This window comes from Apodemus sylvaticus, chromosome 12, assembly GCF_947179515.1.
Source record: "Apodemus sylvaticus chromosome 12, mApoSyl1.1, whole genome shotgun sequence".
Classification (NCBI taxonomy): Eukaryota; Metazoa; Chordata; class Mammalia; order Rodentia; family Muridae; genus Apodemus; species Apodemus sylvaticus.
In genome coordinates this window covers 83,227,662-83,238,308 of record NC_067483.1, presented here as the reverse complement: position 1 = coordinate 83,238,308, position 10,647 = coordinate 83,227,662, and positions in this window count along the sequence as shown.

Here is a 10,647-nt window from a genome sequence, read left to right as displayed (position 1 = left end):
TGTGATGCTAAGAGTTGACTCAGGACCTCTGGAAGAGCACTGAATGCTCTTAAGCCCTAACCTATCTCTCCAGCTCCAAATGAAGATATTTTATGGAGGTAATGTAGTTGCTCAAGCTTCAAAGATATTGCAAATGTCTGACGGCAAGTAGCAAAGGAAAAATAGACTAAGGAAAAGATTAAAGTCTGCCTGGGGTGATGAGTAGCCAGGTTACCCAGGACTCCAATGTTGGGTTTTGGTGGTGACCTGCAGAGGGGTTCTGAACAAAGAACTGAAGATACCTGGACTGGATTTAGCAAAACAAGGGGATCCTTTATCAATAAAGAATCCATTTCCCAGGAGGGAGGAAGGCCCTGCTAGCTCAAATAGCAGTGATGCACAAAAATTGAGGATTTTGTGTCACACAATAGGAGCTTTTGAGGGGCAGTCTTTTACATAGTGAGGCTTTGTCCATGTATGTTCATCTCTGCTACATGTAGTACTACATGCAATTTCATGTATTTCCCATTAGCATCTTAGATTTCCACATAGCTGAGTGGGTAAGGAGCCATAAATGACCCCGAGACACCCAGAGTACCCTTTTGCACTGTACCAATGGCTGGACTTAGTTGGCTGCTGGAGGCAGGGCACAAGGTGGATCAAGAAAGGTTTGGGCTGCTCAGCATATAGAATAGAGGCTTGTGTGATGGCAACACTTGATTTAGCGAATGTCCTCAGAGTTCTAGCAAGATGCCTGCGTTCCATCCATCTGATCAGAATTCTTAAATAGCACATCAGTGTGCCTGTAACATTTCAAACACAGAGAAGCAAATGCCATGGTTGTTATAATTAATTTGACTTTATACATCTTAGAAAAAGATTACAGCCCCAAATGTGTTCCTTTTCACATTAGAACCTGCAGTTAGCAACGTGAGTAGTTCCCTCATAGTTTATCATTCAGGAACAAACATTAGGCAAAAGAAAAGTTTACCTCTGCAGGTTTGGCCTCATGCAACAGTTGTCAAATCAAACGTGAGTAGCTTTATTCTGTTTTTGATATTATGACAGATAGTTCTAAAAACTTTTATTCTGAAAGATAGCACACCAACAGAAAATTGAACAAAAGGTGGACATAACCCCTTAATTTCTCGTAACACAGGACAATAAGGAGAAGAAACCAGAAGTTCCCAACACTTAAGGGGCACTTAAGGGGCATTATAGTCTCTGTCTGTTCATCAGGAGCCTGTCTGAAAAAGCAAAAACAAAAACAAACAAAAAAAAAAAATCAGAATGACCACAGAAAAGAGAGAGGGTTTGCTAATGCACTTGCCCTATGGGAGCTTGTGCACACGTTATATAAGCCATTGCTTCTAGGTCTCCCGAGTTTGAAATCAGCAGAGCAGGCAACCAGAGAACAGAAGCTAGGGTGATGGGGGTAGAGGTCGCTCTGCTGTCTGGGAGCGCCCAGGCTCAGGGACAGCTCACACTAGAGGCGGACACACTAAATGCTGTATAGTGCCTGGTACATCTATCCAGCTTTTGTGTGTATTGCCTGGCTGCTGCCATAGTTCTACTTTCCTGCACCGTCCATGTTCTGGCAATGATGCTTAGCCTGAATCGCTTCTTTGGGTCTATTTATGGGCTCTGTTGTTTGTTCCTCTGATTTATTTGTCTCATTTTTGGGCAACAGTGTACTCTGGATCACAGTGTCTTTATCATAAGTCTTGAGGTTGGTTCTCCAACTTGGCCATTTCCCTCCAATATAGTGAGAGTTTGTTTTGCCTTTCCATACAAACTTTTAGAGCCTGTTTGTCAGAATTCCCAAAGCAACTTCCTAGGGTTTTAGAGTATAATGACTCCTTAGATCAATTTGGGAAGCACTAATACCTGGGTAATATCAAGTCTTACAATCTTTCCAGATAATTGGCTCTAGTCTGATGCCTTCCATCAGCTTTGCCAGTCTTCATATTGATCATTTATGCATTTATACATATTGATCATTTAATCATTTGCTAAGATTTATATCCAAACAGTTAATTTTGGTGGGCATTAATGGAAGTGGGTTTGTGATTCTAATTTCAATTCTGTCTGTTCAGGGGTGATATATCAAAAAGCAATTTACTTTTGTGCATTCATCTTGGGTCCTGCAACCTTGCTGGCTGAGGATGTTTTTTGTTAATTCTGCCAAACATGATTTTGATTAATGTTATCCCGACTACAGAGACTGGGCATCTTTTCTTAGAGGTATTGGTAATTTGGATAGCCTCCATTGTTTGTTCAGTTGGACTGTCTTTATTTTACTTATTGATCTGTTGGCATTCTGCATAGATTTTTGGGAGCTTCCATTTCAAATTTATATGTGCAAAAAAATCTCTTTTACTCCTAGGCTTTCTTTATTTTTTTTTTCACTTTCATGAGAGTGTTCTTGTGGAAAATGGATTTTTAACTCTAATACAGCTTAATTTATCATTTATTTGTTCCCTCCTCCAGTGCTTTTAAGTATCTTTTTTTTTCTATGCTGATGCTTGAGCCTACTGTCTAGCACATGCTAGGCAATTAGTCTGCCCCTGAGCTATATTCTCTTTACTGGTGGGGGACCGCACAGAAACCAGAGGTCCAGATACAAAGTCATCAATAACATAAGATGTTGAGGGAGCCCATCCAGACCACACAGTCGTTTGTTGCATAATGTGAGGGATAGTGGGGAGACCAGGGAGTGCCCTAATACTAGGGGTTAGATCCTCGTACTATTTTAAAAAGTCACATAATTAATTTGTAATAACTGTTATCTCCACTAAAAGCCACTGCTGTTCAATTTTTTCTCTTTAATGTATACAAATAAAAATACAACTTATACTGTCTCAGTCTTTAAAGTTATATAGGTAGAAACATGGAAATTGAATTCTACTTTTACCAATAGATCAGTGAGGGAAGCTGGTTGTCCACACACTGGACAGGGCTCCGTAGCCTTCTTTAGCCTCTCTGAGTGGCAAGCGAGCCATGAGGTGCTTGTTTTATGGTGGGTGGGCACTCATTTCCTATTATGTTGACCTTGGCAAATCACACAAGGCCCAGTTACACTCAAAGGAACCTAGATTCTGGATTTCTTTTCTCATCTTATGTTTTCTTCTTCTCAAGTTATTTGACATCTTGACTTCTGTAAATAATGTGACTTATTTCTATCATGTTCCTTAACTAGTGACTCTTTGGAATTAGATTCATACTTACTGAAGTACATATACTTCCAGTAGTCAGCTAAAGATGTTTGAGTATCTTCTGCAAGGAGAGATGGGCTTTCATCATAATAAAGGGAAGTATATGACATCTATCTATCTATCTATCTATCTATCTATCTACCTACCTATCTGTCATCTATTTCTATCTATCTATCTATCTATCTATCTATCTATCTATCTATCTACCTACCTACTTGTCATCTATTTCTATCTATCTATCTATCTATCTATCTATCTATCTATCTATCTGTCATCTATTTCTATCTATCTATCTATCTATTTATCTATCTATTTATCTATCTATCTACCTACCTACCTATCTGTCATCTATTTCTATCTATCTATCTATCTATCTATCTATCTATCTATCTACCTACCTGTCATCTATTTCTATCTATCTATCTATCTATCTATCTATCTATCTATCTATCTATCTGTTTATCTATCTATCTACCTACCTACCTATCTGTCATCTATATCTATCTATCTATCTATCTATCTATCTATCTATCTATCTATCTCTTTGTTTATCACCTATCTCTAGCAATTATCTCCCTGTCTATCATATATCTATCTTACTTGGTTACAAAGTAAGACTTAAAGATTAAACAACAATTTAAGAGTAAGTAAAAATATCTAACATATGACCTGTTAGGATTATTTCTCTCATTTTAAAGAAATTCCCTTTGTAAACTGTAGGTGGTTTTAGGAGATGTGTGTTAGTTACTTTTCTGTTGCTGTGATAAAAGGTTAAGAACAAAAAGCAACTTAAGAATTTATTTTGGCTTATGACACGTCAGGGCTTGAGTCCATAATGTCCAGAGTAGGCCGGGGACATGACAGAAGGAGCAGGGAGCTACAGGATCCCATTTCAGCCTCACACAGGAAACAAAATGGAAAATGAGGCAAAGCTATAAACCCCCAAAGTCTGTCACCAGTGACTGCTTCCTCCAAAATGCTCCAGCTCCTAAATGTTCCACAACCTTCCCCAAAATACCACCCATAGGGGACCGAGAGTCAAATATGCAAGTCTATAGGGAATGTTTTTCATTCAAATCACCACAATGTACTTTGCTTATTTACATTTAGGCACAAGAAAGAATGCTGCCACAGTTAAACTCAAGTCCACAAACACTCTGGAACTAAGCACAGACTGTCTGTAGCATCCATGAAACAGTCATATTTGATCTAATCCGTTTTTGTTGTCGTTGTTGCTATTTATTTTTGAGACAGGATCTCACTGTGTAACCCTGGCTATCCTAAAATCACTGTGTAGACTAGGTTGATCTTAAAAGTCTTAGCGATCTGCCTGACTCTGATTCCCAAGTGTTGGAGCTACCTGTTTGGGCTGCTTTATTGGGTTCTTATATGTACCACCCTTCCAACCCTTATTCTGCCCCAAATCCCTTTCACTCCCACCCCGCCCCAGCAGCAGTAGGAAAGAGAGAAAGAAGCTAGAGGGGAAGGAGGAAACAGACTTTAGATATTTCCTGCTGATTAGAGGTGTCTGATTCCTCGGGGTCAATCTAGTCTCCATCCCCAGGATATCTCCAACGAGCAATCCAGCAATAGGAAAAGCAGCATCAGGAACCGCAGCAGCAGAGGAAGCAGTCACTTTGGAGCGCTCACTCCATGCTCCCGTTCAGAGTTGTAGCATATATACCCTCTCCAAAGTCCCCAGAATTCCAGAAGTAAACTATCTGCAGCTGGGCAAAAGCCAAGCTCATCCAAGTGCCTGAAACAAATCATAACCACCGGCTGTGCAGCAGAATCTTACCGCACAGCTGGGATTAAAACAGCAAATTCACCGGCTGGAGAGATGACTCAGTGGTTAAGGGCACTGACTGCTCTTCTAAAGGTCCCGAGTTCAAATCCCAGCAACCACATGGTGGTTCACAACCATCTGGAATGGGATCCAATGCCCTCTTCTGGTGTGGCTGAAGACAGTGACAGTGTATTCATATACATAAAAGTAAACAAATCTTTAAAAAAAAACCATATTCACACAACATAACTAGGTTTTTAAAAGAAACCAAAATTCTCACTACCCCCAGTGCTGTAATTGAAGGTGTGTGGCAGCACATCCATCCTGTTAAGGGCTTTCACACACACATCCCCACAACCCCCGTTAGATTCTAGAGTGAGAGGCTTGCCTTCCCACGTCTGCTTACTTTTTCTACCTATCTGTCTCAGCACTAGGAAGGACCATGCAGAGGAGACCATTGTTTTAACTAATGGTTAAACACTAGTTTTTCATGCTTGAAAGAGAATCACAGAAACAGACTCATACCAAGTCTTTTTACCTCACAGCTTCTGTGAGTGGGCCACGTCAACTTCAGCATTGGTATAGTCTCTGCTTTCGTTAGAGAACAGCCCATGGCCCTCTCGCTGCTGCGTGGCCTGCTTAGTCATTATTGTGCTGATGCAAACGAGGCCTTTCAACATTTTGAGTCACCACACATAAAATGATTGTGATGATCCAGTCTTCCTTTGTTTTCTTGCTCTCTACTGTGATATTAATATATTGTGTCATCTTCCTTTGGGCTATTTTCTCTTACACTTCTTTGTGTCCTTTTATATTGATCAACTTAGTGCCATTATATGAAATAAGTTCATTACTCTCAAATTTAGCCTCTGACCAGTTCTAAGAATGGGAACAGAAGGCAGCCAGAGCCTTTGCTGGGGTATGACAGGAATGGCCTCTCACCCAGTTGCTAATGTCCTTACTCTCTGAAAGTCCTTGAGCCAGGCTTCTATAGCTGCACTACCCTCTGCCCTACTGCCTTCCAGGCTCCTGCTAGCATGGCCCTGTACGCTCTGCTTATAGCATTCAACCACTGTAATCATCCAAAGTCCTCCACATTTCTTCAAATAAACCATAGTAAAGGTTCTTGAGAGCCACGCCCTCTGTCTGGCGCCCACTTCTGGATTAGTTACTTTTTTGTTGCTGTGATGAGATACCCACGGCCAAAGTTACTTAGGAAAGAGTTTATTTGGGCTCAGGGTTCTAGCCAGAAGGATGAGAGTCCATCGTGGTGAGGAGGGAGAGCAGCAAGTGGCAGGCATGGTAGCAGCAGGAGGAAGCCAAAAGATCACATTTAACCAGAAACCTGAGGCAGAGAGCAAGCAGGAGCGGAAGAGCCCGCTAACGCTCAGAGGACTCCCGTGACAAGTTCCTCCAGACATTGCCTCAAAAGGTTCGATGACCTCCTCAAACAGTATTAAAACATGACAACCCGTGTTCAATATCTGAGCCTAGCTGAGCCTTTGAGGGATGCTCTCTTTCAAACCACCACAGACATATATCTTGTAACAGTTTATTTTTTTCTTTTATGCATCCTGAAAACTAGGTTGACTATCCAGTCTATTAAGGGTTAACGGTTTGGTATATTTAAGTTTACCTCTGTAATGTCAAAGTTATAACATAAAAAGGGGTGGAAGGTTGTGGAAAGAACCTAACTTGAGGTCACCCTTCAAAGACACTATATTAGACTATGGGGCCCTTAATGGGGAGAGCAGACCTTCAGGTTGGAAGAGGAGTTCCATTAGTTCATTAGGAGAGATAGCTTCCCTATGTGGCATGGGAGGCTGGGGGTTGGGGTAGGTGAAGTATGCCAGGATAGGAGGAAAGAGCTTTCAAATGCCCAGAACAAAGATTTTTGATAAGTTTCAACAGGGTCATATAAGCTTTATATCATATGGTCTAGCCTAGGCTATATCCCAAGAGGTAAAAAGTCAGATACTTGGTGGTACCATAAACTCATAGCTTCAAAAAGGTGGGGCTTGGCTTCCCTTCCCTGCTCCTCCCCCCAGTCTGAGTGTGCTGTCAGCTCTTTGTCCTGAAGAATAGGACAGCTAGAGGTGTGTGGCCTGATTGCAGGGCGGGAGTGTGGGGAGACAAAGCTAGGAGGTCTGAGAACTGATGGCCACCGTGCATTTTCTACTTATTGGATCCTTTCATAATTCTTCCGTCTCTTTGTTTTTAGAACAAGTAATTACTTTTTTATTCTCAATTTCCGTCTGTATTTGTCCATAGTCATGTGTCGCTGTTATTTTTTTTTTTCTGGTGGTTTCCATCAAGATGATCCCATACACGACTGACCTATCAGAGTTGAAGTAATTATTGTTAATTTTATCTTCTTCCAGGCAATTCAAGAGCCTCAGACATTATAACCATTCCTCTTTCCACCTTTACTCTGTGTGTGTGTGTGTGTCTATGCCATATGTGTGTGCTTCCTGTGAACACCAGAAAAGGGCATCAGATCCCGTGGAGCAGGAGTAATAGGTGGTCATGAGCAGTTCCATGTGTGTCCTGGGAACCAAACCTGTGTCCTCTGCAAGGGCACTAAGCTGCCTCTCAACAGCTATAATCTATTATCTGTTTCAATCTCTGATGCTGCTGCCTCATCCCATTGGCGTACTGTGTGGTAGTGATATGTTCTCGGTTCCAGTCCACATCCTCTCCAGCTCTGAGTGCCTAGCTCTTTCCTCTGCTTAGAGCATACTCTAGTACTCCCTCTAGCATGTGTCTATTACTGTTGATTCTCTCCAGTTTTCTTTGTCAAAGCCTTATTTGACATTTGGCTGCCCTTCCTGAAGGATATTTCCTTGGGATTGGTAATACTAGGTTGGCATTTGGTTTATGTCAGGGGTCTTTTGTTCCTGGTCTTTCCTCCTTTGGCTCTATGAAGAAACTGGCTGAAGTCAGTCTATCTGCATAGCGTACAAGGATGTGGTGTCCTTCATCCTACCTTTATTGTTTCCGTACTTTACCATTTGTTTTAGCACGCATTTCTATGAAGTATATAAAATCACATAGATTTCTACTAATATTCAGCTCTGGAAATGCTGTTGGCATTCCCAAATACTGCAGGCATTATCTGTTACTATAGAGAAATAGTGATAAAATGGCAGCGGTGGTTGACTTGGGAAAAGAAAAATGCAGTTTATTAGGAGAAAGGGTCGTGATGCCGCTGCTAAGCCTCGAGATGGGAGGAAGAGATGTGGAGATAAAACCGTGATGGAGCCATAGAGGGAAGTAAAGGCTTCACTCAAAGCCTGGAGAGGAGCTTCAGTAGGGATGAGAAAGGGTTTCACAAATTTTGTTTAATTACACTATTCTATTTACTTACTAAATACATTTTGTCCTTATTTTTGTCATTAGTGATTTAGTATCCCCACATAATCCACAATTCTCTTAAAGAATGAGAACTCAAAATTGTAAAAAGGGACTTTTTCTTTTCAGGTCTTTAACCAAGCAGCGGAATGATGCTTTGGGGGAAAGCAGACTAACAGTTGTTACCATGGCAACACGTTTATTACTCAGGGCTCAGAATCATTTCCTGAAGAAGCCTGGGTTACCTAATTCTCCTGTTTCAATTCTGATAGTTTTCCCCTATGCATTATGCTTAAAATCAGATTCATTATCAGGCATATCCCAATGCTTCCGTGCTTTACATGCAATATCCACTAGCTGACATTCTGTTAGCTGCTAAGCAAGACTGACATTGTTAAGGACGAGCTCCGATCTCAGCCTGTCTTCAAAATCTCTCTTTATGTTCAGGTCAAATGTTCTGCTGTAAGCAGAGCAATCGTAGAGGCATCTGTCCATCATTTTAACCCTTTAGACATGTGTTTGATGTGATCCCCAGCTCAAAACCATGTCTACTATGTTTCCTTGGATTTTTTTAAACCTTGAAATGAACATGTTCAGGAATGTAATGCCTTTCTTCAGTTTGCTCAGGCATGATCATCCATGGGTTACCCCCTACTAAATATACATAGTGTGTCTGTGTGTGTAGGCTACCTAAATAACATACCCACGATCCTTTAGTTTGATGAGGACCTTGCTTTCTTTTACTTGATTTCTTTACTTGATCTCACTCTTTTTTATCTTGTCTGTAATTGTTTTGGTTTCATGACCACAAGCTGACAGCCCATTGTGCTTGGTGGCAATTCGTCATGTGGGGAAAGTACTAAGATCAGTTTCTCAGAGAACAAGATGAGCTCCAGCAAGCTCTTTTATTCGGACCCATTTCTAAGCCAAAAAAGAAACAAGTTCTGACTTCAAGAAACTCTGGATATTGTTTCCATTGACCAAAGACGCAGACCTCAAAGGATGAAAGAGTTTATTCCAGAGCCAAATGTCAGTGACGGTGGTCCAGGAGCACAGAACTGGGCTTCTCCAAGAATTGCATGCTAACAAGGCAACTTCTATAGTAACAGAACAAATAAAGCCATAATCGAATACACTTTCAGATAGCTTCGTGGGTACCTGTGGTATTCGAGTAAAAATACCACCCCATAGGCTCATCTATTTGCATGCTTAGTCCACAACTGATGAACTGTTTAAAAGGTATGGTCTTGTGGGAATAGATTTGTCCTTGCTAGAGAAGGTGTGTCCTCTCTGGAGGAGGTGGGTCAATGGTAGTGGGCTTTGAGGTTTTAAATGCTCAGGCCAGACCTAGTGTCTCTCTGCCTGTTGCCTGTAAATCAGGAAGAGAAAGTCTCAGTCAGCTACTGCTTCAGTGCCATGCCTGCCTGTCTGCTTCTCGCCACAATGATAATAGACTAACCCTCTGAAATGGCAAGCAAGCCCTCAATTACATGCATCCCCTATCTAAGAGTTTCTAAGAGTCTTAGTCAGGGTTTCTATTTCTGCACAAATATCATGACCAAGAAGCAAGTTGGAAAGGAAAGGGTTTATTGAGCTTACACTTCCACATTGCAGTTCATCACTAAAGGAAGTCAGGACTGGAACTCAAGCAGGTCAGGAAGTAGGAGCTGATGCAGAAGCCATGGAGGGGTGTTTCTTACTGGCTTGCTTCCCCTGGCTTGCTCAGCCTGCTCTCTTATAGAACCCAAGAATATCAGCCCAGAGATGGCACCACCCACAAGGGGCCCTCCCCACTTGATCACTAATTGAGAAAATGCCCCACAGCTGTATCTCATGGAGGCACTTCCCCAACTGAAGCTCCTTTCTCTGTGATAACTCCAGCCTGTGTCAAGTTGACACACAAAACTAGTCAGTACAGTCATGGTGTCTTTGCACAGCAACAAAACCGTAACTAAAAGCACAGCAGGTAGGCAGATTACAGCAAAGTCAGGGAAAACTCAGCTTTAGGCCTTAGATGCTATCTGACAGCATTCTTAGCCATTTGATTGGTGGAAACTAGAGATCTCTTATACATTCCAAAGAATGTACCTAATGGTTACAACAGACATAGAGTCATGCATAGAGGAGGACAATTAATGGCTCTTAAAGAAACTAGAGATGTCTCTAAGATAATTTGGCTTTGGACTTGCAACATTTTAATCTCACCATGGCACTGAAATTTTAATCAGCCAACCAGATTTTGTAGTCACAGCTTTATTCTAGGAATGAATTCCACAGCTCTCAGGTAACACTACCCTTCCCCCCTGCCCCCAATGA